This window comes from Rousettus aegyptiacus, unplaced genomic scaffold, assembly GCF_014176215.1.
Source record: "Rousettus aegyptiacus isolate mRouAeg1 unplaced genomic scaffold, mRouAeg1.p scaffold_m13_p_3, whole genome shotgun sequence".
Taxonomy (NCBI): domain Eukaryota; kingdom Metazoa; phylum Chordata; class Mammalia; order Chiroptera; family Pteropodidae; genus Rousettus; species Rousettus aegyptiacus.
The window spans coordinates 43,215,927-43,236,679 of NW_023416306.1; the positions used below are offsets into that span (position 1 = coordinate 43,215,927).

The 20,753-nt window shown below is 33.3% G+C and overlaps 1 pseudogene; it reads right to left on the reverse strand.

Moving 5' to 3' along the window:
- On the reverse strand, window positions 1–116 carry LOC118600844 (annotated as a pseudogene).
- Between the last annotated feature and the right edge of the window lie 20,637 nt (window positions 117–20,753).

The window sequence follows — 20,753 nt, forward strand, 5'->3', positions numbered from 1 at the left end:
TGTCTACAGCACCTGGTTGTCCTAGGTGGTCTCCCATTCAAGTACTAACCAGGTCCAACCCTGCTTAGCTTCTGAGATCAGACATCAGGCTTGTTCAGAGTGGCATGGTTGCAGACCATGGACTATGTCTTTACTGGGGCGTGAACCCAGGATCTTTTGCGTACACAGACAAAGCAAACATGCTAACCACTACATTATGGAACCATGTCTGTCATCTTAATCATTTTAAAGGATACAGTACAGTAGTGTTAAGTACATTTACACTGTTGTAAAACCAATCGCCAGAACTCTCACCTCAAAAGTTTGAAACTCTGTACCCATTAAAAACACCCCTTGTCCCCTTCTGCCAGCCCTTGGTAACCACTATTCTACTTTCTGTTGCTATAAATTCGACTATTTTAGATAACCTCATATAAATGGAATCATACAGTATTTCTCTTTTTGCAACTGGCTTATTTCACTAAGCATAATGTCTTAAAGGCTCATCCATATTGTAGCCTATGACAGAATTTCCTCTCTTTTTAAGGCTAAATATATATATACAATATTCCATCGTCTATAAACTACTGTGGCAGTCAGTGAGAATAAAAATTAAGAGGCAATACATTTTAAAATAATCAATTAGGAAGTGCTAAATACCTGCATGTGAGAACCAGATCCTCAAGGGGAGTGACTTTGTTTAATGAAAAGATTTAATGAAAAGCAAAGTGTTTTATGCATAAAGTACCCACACGTCATGAAACTTAGGCCAGATGACCCTAGTGCAATGTTGGTTCCAAGGCATGTTACGACACCAGTTACTCTCTTCACTTGAATTATTTTTAGAATGAAATCTACTTTCAATCAACATTTTTCTTGTGGCATTTAAGGCCTGGGCTCCCTTCTCCCCATTCGGGACAGTTTTCTTTTGGCTTGCTGTGTTCAATAGATTTCTGGGTAAGCTTTTGTTTTTTTTTGATCAAGAATTCTACAGCCGAAAAGTCTAAAAACCAGTGACCTAAGATATATATGACATTTCAGTGGCTTGACCCTGTGAGTATCTATTTATTTTGTACACATCAGGGTTTCTTAACCAAGACACTATTGGCATGTTGGGCTGAATATGTCTTTGCAGCGGGGGCTGTCCTATGTACTGTAGGATGTTTAGCAGCATCTCTGGCCTCTGCCCACTATATACTAGTACCACCCCTCCCGGATCCTCTAGATCGAAACTGTCTCCAGACATTCCCAAATGTCCCCTGTGGGGTGAAATCCTCCCTTCCCAGTTGAGAGCTGCAGATATAGAGGACTTAACAGGTCTGATTCTAACCTCAGACCCCAATCTGTTCGTGGCCAGTTCGTGCTGTTGATACCAGTTTCCCCTTTCTCTTTTACTACTATGACAATGTTAAACTGTATTATTGGTGAATTTTTCTTTCACGGGTAGGAGGAGAAAAGAAGCAAGATAGAGATCTAATACAAATTCAGGTATTTGCCTACCACATTTCCAAATTAACAGGAGGAAAAGGTTGTATTATTACCTGAAATACAAGGCATCAGAAGTTTCTAAGTACCAGCTTAGGCATTTCAATATCTAAATGTAAAATCTTGTGTAGATACATGTATATATATATATAAAAAAAGCAGGATATAGTCATATATCCCAACAAAAAACAAATTTAATTTATAAGCAATTAGCTTGGAAAAAAACATTTAAAATTTCAAAACAGTTTATGCTACCATCAGCATCTTTCATCAATGGATTTAAATCTCTTACAATGTTAGTCAAGTTTTAATATGCAGAAAAAGCAAAGTGGCTATAGATAAGTTATTCTTTCTATAAGATTCTCAATTTTGGATTAGAGTTTGAAAGCTAGACTTTCCAAAATGCCTAATATGCCACATATTCAGTGTAATCTCAAATCCGCATGTTCTAGGCCAGGTATGTGACCTCCTAAGTAACGTTCAGACCACATTTTGACTAGCAGTTTCTTAGTGTCGCATTATTCATCATTTGTTTTACATTAGCTTAGGCTTCTTTATTCCTAGAGATTTTCCTTTAGGCATTAATGCCTGGTTATCTGTATTTTGGGATTTATACAATATTTTATTTCCCTCATTTGCATTTATTATGAACAATTCCATGGCTAACCACATCTGCCTCAGGGTGATGTGGAATAGCAGCTCCAGACATCCTTTGAGCCCTCATCTCCTTGATTCAAGCAAGGTCTCTCAAAGGCCTCTGGGTTACACGGTACTACTCAGGTAGCAGCAACATTACCATGAACTTTCCTGACTTCAAGAACTTCTATGACTCTAAGACAGGACACAGTTGCTGACCTTTGGGTCCATGTGTTCGCACCTAACCATTCTTAAAGGTTGTTGTTCTCTAAGTTTTCTGGATCTATATATAAGATTTGCTATTAACACTGTCTCCTTTTATTTTTAACTGAGTCTTTGTTTCCTTCTTAAGAAAATACTTGTTTTTCCAGGACTTAAAGTATACAAATTCTTCTGGAGCTATAAAATATTAAGACCATATGTAATATACAGAAAGATGTAAAATCCAAGAGCTGTCTAAAATAGTTAAGTTCAGAAATTTTACAGCAAATTATAGCATCTGAAAAATTTGCAATAATCAACATTATCTTTTACATACTGGCATACTCATAATGAAGATAAACATAAAATGCAGCACATATAAAAGAAACTAATATTAAAAGAAACTAATATTAAAATAATGGATAAGGCAGGAATGTTTTTAACTAATTTTGTTTGTTATTATAATGCTAATCTATTAAAACTCTATGGCCATGTAAATATTTATTACCTATACTTCAAATTCTTTTAGAAAATAATGCTTACCAAGAGAAAAATGAAGACTGGTGATAAAATCTGAAAATACCTTTATAGAAGACTTGCTAAAATATTCTGAAAGCTACAAATCTTATATTAGGAAGGCAGGCCTATTAACTAAAACTAGATGGTTTATTAGCATAATCCGTATCTAATTTTTACGGTAGAGACTATAGTTAATTCATTCATGGAAATCTAGTATTGGACATAAACAGTTGCCAAATTTCCCTACTAGTAATTGGGCCAGTGAGCATAAGAAATATCAGATCTGCTTAAAATTGTTTTCTTTATGGAGGAATGCTAGAGAACATGAAAAAGACTCAAAGATAGAGAGAAACTTAAAGGGGTCAACCACACCTACAATAAATAACTAAAAAAATTCTACAAAAAAAACCCCCCAAAATCTAAATAGCTAATCTATCCTTCCTTGAGACTTTTACCTTTCAGTATTAAAAAGAAGCATCTACCCAACTACCCAAAATAAAAAAATCAAAACTGTTAAATATTCTCAAGAAAACAAATTACTCTATTGCTTGACTTACAGATTCATAAAATGTCTGATATCATTTTTCAATAAAACTTAACAGCAAAGGTTCTATCATATTTATTATTTAGGTAACCTTCCAAACTTTAAGTAAAATTTTCTCCCATAAAAGAAGAGGGAATATATTTAAGGAAGATGCCATCACAGAATAGCTAAAAGAAAAATAAAGCAACAGTGAACAAATATGTGTTCTAAATAGCTATACTATACAGACTACCAAATTAAACTCATAATGTAAAAGCACTATCACATATATTAATGCTAAATTTTATATTTGGAATTATCGCTTTTCTCTTTTAGGCAGCAATCAACCTCTATCATGGTCCTTACTCAGCTGAGCTAAGGGATATAAGGATGTATATACATAAGGCTGATAAAAGAATCCCAGAATTATAGAAAATGGGTGAGGAACAGAGGGATGAGAAACAAAGTCCAGTATCTTTTCATTTAGACTCAAATATTCAAAGGAATAAAATTAAGTTACCAACCTAGTGATTTATTTATGATCATCTAAGCCTTTTCAGTAATCTTCATGGGTTGAATTAAAAAACCAGACCCCTTTTAAGATCTCCTTGGTAAAGATGATCCATAGTAAATACTATTGCCTCATAAGTGGAAGGTGGACTTTTACAAAATAAACTTCTTCTCTGCCCTAACCCACCTGTTATGAACAAGATGCATTATTCATTTATGAAAGAATGAGACAGGGAATGAATAATCCACTCTTTCCATCTATTTGCCTTCACAAAGCAAGACTCAGCATGTAAGATGAAATTCTACATGGAAGAATGATTTTTTTCTCTATTTACTTTAATATTTATTTAGAACAATTTTGAAAACTGGGGAATGAAGTAAGCAGCTATGATACATATAATACTGGTAAGGTAATTAAGAAACTTAACTCACCATTTTTTAGGCTTTGACAATGGTTTGTATTTGCTGTATTTTACTCGCCATTCAAGAACTTCTTTACAGCGCTGACACACTCCATCATGAAGTTTTGCATTAATTTTCTTAAAAACAAACAGAAAAGTGAATTGAGAATTTCACCTGAGCCAGCATTGCAAACCCCATTAAAAGGCACGAGTAAGTTTTTTTAAAATCGTAACCTAACTTTAATCTGTGTAACATTTTATAATATACTATGTATTTTTACACATATTACTCAATTTGGTTCTTTACAAAAGCAAAGATTCTTACTGATGCAGCTCAGAATCATCTAGGAAACTTTTTAACTTCTTGGAAGGAGTATTACTTTTTTATTATTATTATTGAAATAAAATGGATTTATTTAATTGATTGTATTTGGGTGTCCAACACCCCTTCCCCCCTAAGGCAGGAGTATTTTGAGAAAGTCCTTACCATTGATTCTGATGTGTATACGTTTAAACTCAAACTGTATAGTTAAGGTATGTGCATTTTACTGTATATAAATTATACCTCTACAAAAATCTCATAATAAAGAAGAAAACCTAATTCATATTTGAAGACTACTTTTTGATAATTCAAATCTTAGCACTGAAAAATGAGATATTAAGCTTAGAAACTGATAGTCCTGAATGTCAGTCTGTGGGAGAGAGCAGACTATGAAACTTGAGAAAGGAATGTCAGGGAGAAGCAGCTGCAAGCAAGAAGGCATTTAATTATTCAATCTAATCCACTTGTATTCTCATGTAAAGAAAAATGTTTTAGAAAAGTTACCTTGCTAATCTGGTTTCTTCAAAACAGAAAATAAATATGTTCATGTAAATACCTGTGGTACGCAAAAGGGCTTTATGATAGGGGAAAAAACCTTTTATAGCTTCCTTCCCAAAATGTGTTGGGAATTAAGGAGGAGGGGTAATTTTTACATGTGTCATGTGTTTGCCACAATAGTTTTATATTTTATGACATATTCATTTGACTCAGGATATAGATTATATATTTTCACTAAGTACTCTTGAGAATTCTCTAATTTACTTGCCTATGGAGGCCTGGTCTTTACTTATTGTTAGTATAATGAATACAGGATTTTTAAAGTTTTCTTTGCTTCCTTTGTTTGTTTCTTTTTCTTTTTTTAAATTTCTCAAGAGGAAAAAGAAAAGCATCACAAAAGATGCAGATTCTTTGGAACGTTATTTGATACTGAGTTAAAAACACAATGCTTAGAGATTATCTGAAACAAAACTTTTGAACAGTACTTGATATTCTTTACAGTTCTAAACAAGAAGGCAAAATAATGTGACATTTATTCAAAGAGAAATATTTCAAGGGTATTTTCAAACACCAAAAATTAAGCTGTGAATATATTATATTTGACTCTATCTCTGTGCTGTAAAACATAATTCTGTAACTTATGAATTGTGTATGAGGATTTCTTTTTTCTGACCTACATGGAGAGTCCCCAGGAAAATAAACTTTGCATGCCACTGTATCTCTTCTAACTGTGGTATGCTAACTGTTGCCAGCGAGAACGAAATCTGTGCCTAATATGAAACTCCTTATCAATCATGGTACTTAGTTTGCTAAGAAATACTCAGAACTATAGTTCACATTACATCATTTGTTCTCACTGGCCTCTGTTACCTAGAATATCTTACTAAAAGCATTATTTACATTTTCATAACTCTAACAATAATGGGAACAAGCTAATGACTTGACCTAGGATTACAATATGAAATTATATAAACTTTCTAGTTAGAATATTCTTAGAATGCAGAACATTTCATTACTTGCAATTTTATTTTATGTAACACTCTGCTTGTTAACTAGGAAGCATTTTTTGGTCTCTTGTTTATTTCTGTATCTAACCTCTGGCCAGTTCATCTTGATTTACAAAGCTGCACATAGTTTTGAAACTGGTTTCTTTAGGGTGGATCAACAGTAGAACAAAACAGGTCTTTGTGGGAACTTGTCCTATGAGTGATGTGTGAAGCAGTATAAATGGAGATGTTGTACAGAGCTCACATGACTAACAGGCACTACCACAAAATTAAACTTGATTTTCATGTGGTAAGAAATGAATGAGAGTAAAAATGAGAATAGCACTGTCACTTAAAAATAGTTGCGCAAAGAACAAAAACTGTACCCCTTGTTTTACTATATTTTGACGAACTAGAAAAAGTGAATTCCAGAGACGTGAGCAATGAAAGTTAAGTCCTAGTTCTAGAAATCATTCTGCTTGGGGCAAAGGAGATGGTGATCCTACCTTACACCTATGATGTTTACAACTAACCTTGTAAAACTGGCAACAATTTTAGCATATTCCTCATGGTAGGAGATCATAGGTTATTAAGGTTAAGATTTAAGCATGTCCAAATATGAAATCAAAACTTAGTTTTGTAAGTACAAAAGCCTTTAAATATAATTTAATTTAACAAGATTCTTTCCAGATCTTTGAAGGGAAAAAACCATTAGTGTAAGATTCCACTGAACATAAGGAGTCTTAAAGAAGAAAATCTTATTTATCAAGTGAATATTTTTTAAAAAGTTAGAATAAACTTAAGGTGTATCAAATGATATTCCTACTTAATTTATACATAAAGTCTTAAAATTGTCTCAGCAATCCCAAAAAGAAATTGTGTGAGGGCTTCAATTCTCAAGAAAGTAGCAAGAGCAAATTATAAATACAACATCTGTATCAACAATGCTGATGCTGAAAAATATTTGATAAAAATCTAAAGTACCATTTTCATCAACAGAAGGATACTATTGTGTGTGGGGGGATTTGAATATCATTCAAGAGCAACTAATATAATTTTTCATTAGGGTTTTTGGTACATAGTAATTCTTTTAGAAATGCTAAAGTAAAATAACATATTTTACTTCCCTTCGTTAATTAAAAAATAGATTTAAAAAATGAAATTCTCAAGGAAAAGGCCAATTACAACTACTGTTGAAAATCCATTTCCATGGAATGGTCTTGTTCTTTCCTCTGTGCTTTTTCCCTCCCCACAAAAATAGGGTATTTTATATCTTACTTAATTATATTAAAAACATATCTTTTAAGATTTTTTAGTAACAGTCCATTAGTATAAATTTAATTAGAGGATAAAAGATCTCTGGATTTGGGAGTGAGAACTTACATGACTAATAATAATAATATGAAAATCTGTCTTGTAGAGGTCATGACTTTCAAATCATAAACTAATTTTTTATATAAGTCTAGCACAATATTGAGCATAAAGTATCTTACGAAATAAATACAAGCAAAAAACAATGAGAGAATCAGATCGAGGGGGAAAAGGAGGAAGGTAGAGAAAATTACAAAGCAGTCAGGAGTGCTGCTGGGAAGTACACTAGCTAAAGATGGGCCACAGGGGAGATCTGAGCTTTTTAGCAGCCAGGAAAACAACTCTGCTCCCCTCCTACCTGATTCAATGTCTGTAACATGCCAAAATCCAGCTTCTCAAAAACAGCACAACTATTCTTGCTATTATACGCAAAGTTTCATCTTTACCCAAAAGGATACCATACGATATAGTAAGTAATGGTCCCAAAAATATCCTTACAGTACACAGCATTTTCACAGGACTATCTTCTACCTGGGTTCTCGAAGTATGCTGGTGTTATATAATGCTAAACACAGTGTGGTTAAAAAAATAAAGTTATTCTCAGGGATGCAATGTAGGTACAGATGCCTGATATTCATAGGATCTATAGAAATACACTGTATATCGCAAGGCTATCTTCCATAAATAGTACTCAATTGAGTTCTAAAAACATTCACCTCTAATACAAAAATGTTTAAACATGCAGAAAAAAGTTAAAACAATAATACTAATACATAGCCATATACACACTGTGTAGAGCAACCTTTAACATTTTACCTATTTGCTTTTTATACATGTATACTTGAGTTGCAGACATGAAGACACTTCACCTTTTAATCATAGATATCCTAGAAACAAGACTTTCTCCTACTTAACTACGATACTATTACTGCACCTCAGAAAAATGAAAAATGAAATTAAGGTCATTGAATGTTGCCAGCCTACATTAAAATTCCCTCAACTGCTTCCCCTTCCCCCCAAATCAGTATTCAGGTATTGTTTTTTCTCTTTTTATCTAGAAGGGTCTCTTCTATTACACTGATATTTTTGAAAATACCAGGTAAACTGTCTTCTAGAATATCTCATGCTGTGAATGTCTGATTGTTTTCTAATGGTGTAATTTAACTCATTGCTTTATATTCTGTTCTTCCATAAAATGGAAGTTATATTTAAAGGCTTGATTAGATCCAGGTTTAATTTTTTTTTTTTTTTTGACAAGAATAGTTCATATGTGCTGTTGCTGTGGACTCCAAGTCAGGAAGCATAAAATGTCCAGTTCTCACCTAGTCAGCAATGCAAAATGTGACTGATCACTTGGTTAAAGTGGTGACTGCCCAGATCTCTTCAAATTATAAAGATTAGCAATAATCTATGGGGGTCATGTCAACATACTATTCCACAATAACATTTCACTTCATGGTTTTAGCAAACATTCAAGACCCTGTGCCTGAATAAATCATTTTAATTGTTAACTTTATCATTCTTTCTACATTAATTTTTTTTTAAAAAAGGTTGCCAGCTAAAGTCAGTTTTGAGGTATAATCTACAAATAGCAAAACTTCATCCATTTTAGGTGTATAGTTCTATGAATCTGACAACCAAAATATCGAACGTTTCCATCACTCTAAAAAGCTCCCCCACATCCCATTGTTGGCAATCCCCTCTACCACTCCCCAGGCAACGCTGATTTTTAAAATCTGCTCCTATTGTTTTGCCTTTTCCAGAATATCATATAAATGGAAAGATAAAGTAAATAACTATTTGAAGAGTTCATTCCTTTTTATTGGTGAGTGGTATTCCATTGTATGGATGTGCTCTAATGTTTATGAAGTCACCACGTGAAGGACATTCTGAATTTTTTCTAGTTTGAGGTGCTAATAAATATTTGCATACAAGAACTGACATCTTAACAATATCATGTGGATAGATTTTATTTCTCTTGAGTTAATATCTAAGAATGATACTGTTGAGTTACATTATTGTTTTATGCTTAAATTTATAAGAAACTAAGATTTCGAAGTGGCTGTACCATTTTGCATTCACACTAGCCACATATAAAGATCCAGTTTTTCTGCACCCTTTCTAGTGCTTGAAATTATGTTTTTATTTTAGCCAAATAGGTGTGTAGTGTTCTCATTAGTTTAATTTACATTGCCCTAATAATAATATTGAACATCTTTCCACACACTTGCTTGTTGTCATGTATTTTCTTTAGCGAGGGTCTATTGAAATCTTTTGCCTATTTTTTAATTGAGTTTTTGCTTTTCTTATCATTGACATGTGAGGGTTCTCTATGTATTCTGGATACCAGGTCTTTATTGATACATGTTTTGCAAATATATTTTCCCAATCAGTACTTCTAATTTCATTATCTTAGCAGTGTCTTTCTAATAAAAGACCTTTTTAATTTAATGAAAAACAATTTTTCAATTATTTCTTTTATTACTAGGCTTTTTGTGTCAAATCTAAGAAATCTTTGAAGAATCATGAAAATTTTTACCTATTTTTTTTTTCTGGAAGATCAGTAATTTTAGTTTTTACATTTAGTGTATATAATGATCCATTTTGAGTTAATTTTTATATATGGTATGATGATATTCTTTTTAAAATGTATATAGACGTCCAAGTTCCAGCATGATTGAACTGCATTTGTAATTTGTCAAAAGTTAAGTAGCTGTAGGTCTATTTCTGAACTCAAAATTCTATCACATGAAATCTATGCATCTACTCTTTCAACAGTAACACCTTGTCTAGATTACCATAGTTTTAAGGTTTTGAAATCAGTACTGTCCGTCTTCCAACTCTATTCTTTTTCAAAATTGTTGTGGCTATTCTGGTTCCTTTACTTTTTTGTATACACTTTAGAATTTCAACAACAAAAAAGCCTGCTATGATTGTGACTATTATTACATCGAAACTATATAAATTTGGGAAAGAATTGGTATCTTAACAATATTCAATCTTCCAATCCACGAACACTGCACATTCCTTGATAAACCCCACTTGTCTGTGCTATACTGTCTTTTTTATTTATTGGTGAATACAATATACTAATATTTTGTTGTTGATTTTTGTGTCTAAGTCCAATGAAGGATGTTGGGCCACAGTTGTTTTGTTTTTTTCTTAAAATGTTTTTGTCTGGTTTTGGTTGCTTGAGAATTCATGTGTATGGATTAAAAGGACTTAAAACAGGAGTAAAGATGTTATATATCTTAGACATATACTAGAATATTAAAAATCTGTAGAGTAAGCCCAAATCCACATTTTTAAGTGTTTCAAAATACATTTACATGTTTAAAGTTGTTTTTTGTCACAGACTCAGAAAATATTCTATTATAGGCTAATCTTTGGTTTGATCATATTTAGAGACACTTTTAGGAATCGACTATATAGTAAATAATTATAAGTGGGGCAAAGGAGAGGACGGAGTTCAAACTTTACAGAGAAATCTCTTTTGCATTCTGTCCAGAAGTCTGTGAACTTTGTTCATCTCCCTACTACTTGGCTTTGCCAGTAGTTCTTCCCCTTTAATGCATTTTTTTTTCCCCCACTGTGTACTAACAGTGGTACATTACATTGAGTGATTTTCTTATAACAAGAATGTATTACTTTTGCAGAAGAAAAATAAATTTAATGATCAATTTTATAGATTTAAAACAATTCGAGCATTTATATATAAATGTTCACATTACAGAAATTTTATAAAAATACATATAAAAAATGTCTCATCACCTAGATTCTATACTCCCCAGCATTTCAAGCATACATATTTACAGAAATCTGCATTTTTTTCTGTACATAATAATTGTACCTTTCTTTAACCAAGTACATAATTATTTGGATGCTGAAGCAGATGTTTCTTAATATTATTTATAAAAATTTGCTTTGCTTTCTTATCCAGCCAGTTAAAATTTTAGAAAGAAGACATTGCCATTTTCCTTTTCAAAAAGGGAATTAAAAAGTATTCTTGCTATAATCAACTTAGTATCACATTTACTATAAATGGAATACCACTAGTATATGATCCAAGATATCAATATTGAGTTTTCTCTTAAAACTTTCAAACTTACAGACTCTTTTAATAATGTGATAAGTTGCAATCGTTTAAATGTCTATGACATACGCTCAGAAATACCTTATTTGAAAAAATTACTGAGTCTTACTATTTTTACGTATTTTGTTATTTCACAAAATGAGCTAGTTATATAAATAGCTCAGAAATACTTTTGAAGTAAGTTCTAGTAGTAAAATCAATTTTATTGTCATTTAAGAAAAAATACAAAACTCAAGTTACTATGGGCCTATTTCTTTTTAGGAAACTACATGTGTTCAATGTAATTAATTAGATTAGCTGTCAACATATATGAAAATTTTTCACAAAAATTTCAGCCCAAGTCTCCTTTAAGCAAAATATTACTCTAGTGTTCTAAAATACCTGATACACCCAGAGGCTTAAAAGAAGAAAAAGAGTAAAATATTGCTTGTTAAAATCAGAATTGGGAAGGAATTCTGATTTTACAAAGGCACTCAGTAATCAAACCTCAGAGTTGCCTAAGACAGATGGATGAATTTAGTCTTTTGTGATTTAGTTTCTATCTCCACCTACTCTCAATCTCTAATTACAGCTCTCTAAAACAGTTTTTCTTAGGGGAAGTAGGTTTTTGAGATTTGAAAATATAGTATTTAAATTATAAAACCAAAACGTTGCAACTCCTCTCTTTCAGAAAAAAAATTTTAAATCAGAAATATGAACTCCACCTTTAAGATGGGACAAGCTTTGATCAAATAAAACCTGTAAAAATAAATACATACATACTTGATATATATATACATCAAAGACATAAATATTTGAGTAATCAATATTTGATTTTTTTACTATATAAAATTCTTATTAAAAGATACCTAAGCTATTAAGTGAGGTATATGTCTACGAAATAATTTTCTTCCCTGAAATCTAATCCATCCTCTTCTTACTTACTCTATATGCATTGTAAGTCCCTAAAACACCAATATCAAACTGAGAAAAGTAAAAATATATACTAGAAATATTCAAAGTGCTCCTCTTGTTCAATATACTTACAATATAAGCTTTTTCTAGTCAAGACATAGTATATGGTTCCCTCTCTCATTTTTTTTTTTTTGTTATTGTTGGCATCTTTAACAGGCAACATCTGTGAAAATAAACAATTGCATTTTCATCCAAAGACTGAATATAAAATGAGTTCTGATCATCCCAAACAGAGAACTATTCTCTCAATAAACGGGTAGAGCTATTGTCAATTACAATTATACAGAGAGGGCTTATATAGAAACTACCCAAACTATCTATTGATTTATTTCAGCAGCCAAGCAAACTACCCAGGTTTTCATTGACAAACTAAATGCAGACACTTAAATGGAGCCACACCTGCTTACAGGCAGAAACATGTTAGTGTAATATCATCTTCCGGCAGTAGAGAAGCCTATTAAGAAAGCAATTTCTTTTTTCAAAAGTATGTATTACTCATTTATATTTAAGAAAAATTTTATATAAGTTAGTACTGTGTATGTTAACAAAAAAATATTTCTGTAAGATTCTAATAACCAAAACGTTGCATTGATAAGTCAATCACACCTTTTAGAACAAAGAACACTCTGGTATCAAGATTTTTAATTCTCTCCATTTTGTTCTAAGAGGCATAATTCAAAAGGTCATGTTATGAATGTTAAATATTTTTACGGAAGGACCAGCAATGCAATACTAAAAACAAATTATAAGAAGAACACAGAAGGAATTATCTCCCGACAGGAGAAATTTTGCCTTTCAACAGTTAAAACACGAGCACTTAGTATTTTAAGATAATGTGCTTTCAATCTGAGGATCTTTGAGACATCCTACTATTAACTATAGGACATTTGTAATAAATAAGTAACTAAAGAACAATTTCTCTACATGAAAATAAACAGCTTCATTGTCAGAGCAGTTCTATAGGAGGTAAGACTTTACTTCCTCAGAATTTTGCTGTAAATGGCCAAAATTCAACGGTTTTATCTAGGAATAATTTTTGTCTTTCCTGTAAAAAGACTTAACTTACAAAGAAGGATTGTACCCCTACCTCCATTTGCTCCTTCTCAAGAGTCTTTGCTAATACTTCTTCTTCTTTTTATCCCTTAAAAATATCCATTCCCCAATATTTAATCAACTCACTCACACTCATTCACTGTCTTTGTCTCGGTATCTCTCTTCAACCTAGGTGTCTATTCAGTGCTCCTTTCTTTTCACACTATTTACTCATGGTCAACTAAACCTGTATCTACAACCTCAGCAATGAGCTCAGTGAGGATTACATCCAAAATTGTGTCTCTCTGGAAGTCCTGATGTCTCAGACTGCATGTAGGATATCCATTTTCCTCCTCAGGGAAATCCCGAAACACCTCAAATTCATGGACTAAACTGCAACCACCATTTTAACAATAAAATCTGTTCCTTCTTTGTCCCAAACTTCATCTTTAAAAAGTTTTCTTGTGGGCTCATGTACAAAAACTCAGGTCACCTTTGACTTTTCCCTCTCCTTTTACCAAAATGTCAATAGTGACAAAATCAATTTTTTCACAATATCCCCAATGTGGGCTTCTAGTTTATATCCTGCCTCCCACTTCCTTATATCAGGTCCTCATTTCTGATATGTATTATTGAAGTAGCCTGCCAAATGTAAAATGGATTAGGGAGAAAACCAGAAAGAAAAAAGGAGACCAAACTGTCAACAGTTAGTTTTAATATCTGTGCATATCCCTCCTCTGGTCTGAAACGTACATTTGTTAAGGCACTCCCACGACTGATATTCAGAACTCTCCACAATTTGATCCCTACTTTCTTTTCTGGTCCTATCACCTGTTTTTCCTCCCTATACATTTAACCACTCTCAAGTAAACAAGTCTGGTAGTACAGAAACCGCACTCTGTCTCCTCCTAAGTCTGTCTACAATGCATCTTCTTTTGTTCTATATTTACGTGTTGAAGTTTAATTCTTCACCCAAATTCCAGCTTTGGCTTCTGAGCAATTGCCCAAGATCCCTTGTAGTACTTCCCATCTCACTCAATTCAGAAGATATATAAAAAACCCACTATGGCCAGGCATATATTTGATACTGAAGATACATCAAATACATAAATATTTGAGGTTTTTTGGTTTGTTTGTTTTTTAAAAAGAGGTAAGGTCCATGTCCTTGAGCTCTTATTATACTAGAAGAGATAAACAAAGGATGTTTTGAGGTCATCTTCTACTGAACAAAGTCCAAGTGCCAATGCATAGGGAAGGCTTCATGGAAGCATAAGAAAGTAGATGGCCCTCCCAGTAAACTGCAAGAAGTGAGGATCATCTGAATGACAGGGTGTGGGAAGGGGGGCATGAGCTAAATTATAAGATAACCTGTTTGCTGAGATAAAGAACTTAGACTCAAACATGGAAGGAACCTGATTGGATAAGATCCTAAGCAGCAATTAAAGACAAAACTAGAAGAAAGGACAGAGATCAGTACAGAAGCTGCTGTAGTAATCTAGAAATGTTATACGAAAACACTTATTTGGCTGTGGCAGTGGGATAGAAAGATGGGCACAGACATGGGAAATAATAAAGATGAAGAAATCATCTAGATTCAGTAAAATGGGTAGAGAAAAGATGACCGCTATAGTTGGGTCAAAGCCAAGACTCTGAGGAAGAATGACTTTTAAGCCAGTTCTCAAATTCTGGGGTATATAAGACCCAACTGGAAAGCACATTAAAAATGAGATTTCTAGGCCCCACACCCTGAGATTATGATTCTGTAACTCAGGAGCATCTGTTGCACAGACCACACTTTGAGAACCTGTGGTTCAGGGATGGAGGAAGGCTCTGGGACAAGAAAGAGCTCAGACAGGATAGGAAAACAACCCCTCTCCACCCCACTTTTCCGAGATAGACCTAAAGGCACAAACCAAGGCAGTATAATTCTTGGGAAGCCAGTCATGTAGACCAGAGTATCAATGTGAGAGTATCGATGTGAGTATCAAATATAGTAGAAGGTAATTACCAGAGTAGTTTCTTGGGTTGTTTGAGGACTAGGTATGTTAGAATGACTTGGGAGGCTTACTAAGAATAGTGATTCCTGGACTGAACCACAAGATCTACTGATTGAGAATTTCTGGCAACTGGGATCTGTGTTTTATATGAGCTTTCAAGATGACTCTTAAGCAAGCCAAAGTTTAAGAACCACTACCCTACATAACTACTGCAAGTTTCTAGAGAAAAGAACGTTTCCGACCTCTGCTACTGAGAGTACTATTATTAAGGAGTTGATATATTTTTCTTTACAAAGTTATAATTATTATAGTTGAAATACCACTAGTTAGTATAGGTAAGAAATAATAATAAAATTTATAAAGTATCTTTTGCTTAAAAATCAATATTCACAGTTAATTATATCATTTCTTCACAACTCCTTGGGAGACAAATAACAGTATTCCTTTTTTAACAGATGAAGAAACAAATTCGGACAGGTGTTTCAATCTGCCTATGATTATACATCTATAAAGAAATACCAGAGCTCAAGACATGCATGCCCTCTTGACTCCAAATTCCATTATTCTGTCCCATTATTCAAACTGCCTCTATTTTAGAAACTAAATCTCAGTCTGATTTCTAGTTTCACCACTGACAGCATCACTTCCTTGGGAAGATGCATTCTGATTTCCAACCAAGTGACTTAAAGAAACCTTTGAAACATAGTGTTAAAACTAGACTAGTTGTATGTAATTTAAGAAGCTTTTCTAAGATTCTATGTCAAAAGACATCATCCCAAAATGTAATTTACCCTAGATTTTTCATTCTATCTAAAGTCCCTTAATTCACACACAGTTTACACTGTTAACAGCACTCTATAGAAACCATCTGTGTTCTACTTCATCATGGTCAAGGAAAATGGAATGTATATCAGCAGTTTCTAGCCCTTATTCCTATTGCTAGAACTCATGCCAAATCTAAACACCTTGAAAGCTGGAAAGTTATTTCTTTGCTCTTTGGTATGTTTTCACCCTGCCTTAGTGATGAGATCAAATGTCAGACCAAATTTCAATTAGCTAGGAAATTTAAAATCAGGAACATTCTGGGAAATCCAGGTAATTGCTAGATCAGTGATTCTCAGCCTTCTTTCTGCCTTTACTATTCACATCCCTATGTTACTCTTATCACCAAAAACTGAAAATAATATTGTCTTAATTAACAGGAGAGTTGTATCTGGAGGAAGGTCAGAGAAGGGAAATCCTGATGCATTCTCTCCAAACAAAGGATGTGTTTATCAAAACCAGAGGAGATAGAGCTAAACGATGTGTTTCTATGGTCTCGAGAGATCTTCTACTATACTTATAATTTAACTTCCTGCTTGGCTGTTTACAGTTTCCTGGTCAATGTTCTTTTGCTTACTCATGTCCTTGAGTGATTTCATATACATGGGACTTGTCTGTACTTTGGAAAGGTGTCTAGACAAAAGCATGCTTAGGAAAGTTGTTTATGTGCTTTATTACAAAACAGGTCTTTTTGGTTTTCATTACAAAAATAAAACAAATTAATTTTTACACACAAGACTGCTATCATAAATCTGTAAACCACATACCTAATTCTTTATGTAAATTCTTCCTGCTGCTATTCTTAGAACATTCCTGTGGCTAGGGGCAGGCATAATTATCTTCATTTTGCAGATGAGAAACCTGAGGCTCAGAGAATTAAGAGATTTGCTTGAGGTCACACAATTAACCAGGAGCAGCAGAGGCAGAACCCATAAAAAGATGCCTTTTAGTTTAGGGCATTCCATTAAAGTTACAAGTAGAAAGTGTTTCCCTATAGCTTTCAAGGTTTTCTAAATATTAAAAGGAAAAAAAAAAAGCACACAATTTTTCAAAGTACACATTTAGATTTGTACTGTGTTTTCACTCAAAATCTAGCACTGGTACACTGTTTTGGAAATAGGGCCAAACCTGCTGGCTTGTTCCGAAGGTAATCTTGCAGTATTATACATTATTTGTTTAAAAAGCACAAGACAAAATTCCAAAGTTAAAGAAATTCATTTAGAAAAGAAAAGGTATCTTTGCTAAGCAATGTTCTAAAAGACTTACTTTACTGTATGTTCTTCACAGATTTTAATACAGTGAGATCTAGACAATAAAGGGTAACTAAGTGGTGAACCGCACGTGTTAACTATGTACGATTCAACTGGAATGCAAAAAGCCCAAGCAACAATTGTGTAGTGTCATGAAGCAACACACATGTTTTTATTAGCACTCATTAAAAGTTAGTCACATTTTGAGATCCTGTCCAACTGGTACGGTATGCCTCAAGTTAGTGATCTGAAAAGAGACAAACTACTGACTAACCATTGTCTAACAATGTTAAACGAACAAAAAAAGAATATTTCCTAATAGCATATTTTAGAACCTTGCAGATTTACCTTTTTCAAGCTTAATAATTGGTAATGTCTACAAACCAAATGATTTTATCTCTTAAAATAATCAACATTGTAAGTTTTTTGCTTGGGGGCAGGTATATAAGAATAATTATCACACTGAAGCTAGTTAATTTCTTCAAAGACGGCCTTGTTTTGGTCATATAAGTATGTCATAAGAATAATCTACTGATGCTGACAATTGATTCAGGAGTCAAGTCACATCAGGAAAACATTAGGCTTGTGCCATGACTCATTTAGGTTCGAGCTCAGTATTCACATGCGACTTACTTCAGTTTAGAATATTTTCTCACTCTTAAAAGGTAAATAAAGATGTCCTTGATAAGAATATAAAAAGCTAAGTAATAAAATTAGGGTATATTCTGAATGACAAATGCAAATCACCTGTAACAAAATACTACTACATTTTATTTCTATCAATTTTTTAAAATTGATAATGCTTCTCACTTTATTTTCATATCACCCCTATGTGGAAAAAGTGGCACTGTTATTTATTTTTATTCTCTGTAGAGCTGATATAACTTACCCATGATTATAGAAAAAGTGACTCAGCAGCCATACCAGGAGCCTGAAGAGTCTACTCCTGGTGTTGCCCTGACTCCAAGCTTAGGACTCCTTCCAAACTATAAATTGTGTCACGGGTTAGAATTAAATACGGCATGTATCATGGCTTACTCTCTGCTGTCTATAAGAACGATTTGAAAAGTATGAGTTAGTATGTATTCAAACTATACTAGATATCTCAAGGATTCAAAAGATTCATGATGCACAGAGTTCCTTACAGTGTTTAAAATCTAGTTGGAAAGACGAAAGTAATTGGCATAAAGTAAATTTAGAGAGCAAGCAATTATTTGCTAGAGTTAAAATGGTGTGTAAAGCAAGAGATTAACTGGTGGGCTTTTTCAAACTGGGGCTCTCAGAAGAATTTGGATAAAGTGGGGGTCACCAGAGATCCAGAGCTGATTGGTAGCCTTGCAGATTCCAAAACTATCCTTTCATTCAGTCCCAACCCAATGGGACAAAGTGAGGGAGTCGCGTATCTCGTATCTCCACTATTTATGGTTAATTTGCAAAGGTGTCACAGAATGGGAAAGGCATTTTATGTTTTCAAAGACCATTGTTAATCTTAAGTAAGTAGGTCCTCAAAAGGTTTCAGATCAAAGTCTAAAGCAACACACAAGTTTAATTTAAAACAGCAACAACTCATCTTCCTTCAGATCTTCCTTGGACCTCTTCCAGTCGCATATTAAAGCTAGAAATAGGTTCATCCACAAACAGAAGCAGGAGTGCTTACGTACAGACATTCACACGGACCACTGTGTTTCAGCCTTTCTTGAAATCATATGACTTGATAATGCACAGAGAATAAGGTGATTTAGATAACTGCTTCTACAGAGAGGAGAAATCTCATGTTTTAATGCCAGCTTATATGAATAATATTACTGTTCAAACATTTTACTTCACTAATGGAAATAAAAATACAGCTCAAACCCTTAATTTGGCTATTTTAAATCAAAAGCTTTTTTAATTGTAAGAAAGTTTTGGTAAATTTACTAATTTTCTTACTATTGTTTCTTGTACACCAGTCTTATCTCCTCAGCTAGATTATCGACAGCCTGAAAGCTAGAATGAGGTCTTATTTTCATCTCCACATTGCCTACCACAGACACCAAGCAAATATAGGCAATCAGACTTTAAAACTTTGACAATACGGATTCTTCTTCTATATGATTTCTTTACCACCCAAACAAGACCTCTAACTTGCTTTTATTTTTAAATTTTCAGATTTGAAATCTGGAACTATGGATATAGAGACTACCTTCCAAAAAAATTTTCTCCTTCTATTTCATGATCCACATATAACAATAGCATTAACTTTTACCACCATATTACCAATCATTTAAGTTAACTCAGCTTTACTAGGTTCTTGGTTCACATATCTTGTTATATTTAGGAGTACAGCCCTAAATATATACATAATTTCTGGACAAACTTTTAGTCTGGATGATTCTTTTGATATCTGAGCCATATCTTGGCTCTATAAAGAATTCTAAATTAAAAATAATTCCTTTACGGCACTTGGGAGACTTTACCCTTTTTCACAAGTAGCAGATGAGAAGTCTGATGTTCCTACAGGATTATAGTTGCTTTATGGCTAACCTCTTTTTCCCCTCTCTCGAAGCTGTTAGGGATTTCCATCATTGGAGTTCAAAAATATCATCACCCATCTATCTGAATACCTAAGATTTTCTTCAACTTTGCAAAATTTGGGCTTTCTTCACTTTTTATCCTATCTTCCTTACCCTCTTTGCCTTCTGGAATTCCTCTAGACTTACCTAGCTCAACATTCCATATCTCGAATTCCATTTCATCACTTTTATCACTTTGGACTTTTAGACTAGGGTTTAGACTAGGCCATTGGGTTGCTCTCTCAAATTACTAATTTAGTCTTTATTCTTGTTCATATTACTGCTATTCAGCCATCCTATTAAAATATTTACATTTCTACAATTACAGTTGCAGTTTTAAGAAATATCGCAGAATTTTTTTCCCCTAACGGCAGTCTATCTTTGTCTTATGGATATTTACAGCTTTTTGAATCACTAACACTAGATAGCAATTATATTTTTTTAAAGTTCTCTTCTGTGTCTTATATTACCTCTGTTAAATAGGTGTGGGAGATAGGGTTTCTAATTGCACATCTCATGGTTTTGGTTTTCCTAAAATGTTTAGTGCTTTAGTAGTCTGCTCATATTTATAAATGACAGCCTAGATCTACACTATCAAATATAGTAGCTACTATCCACATGTGCCTATTTAAATAAAAGTAAAATACAGTTCCTTAGTTGCACAGGCCACATTTCAAATAAT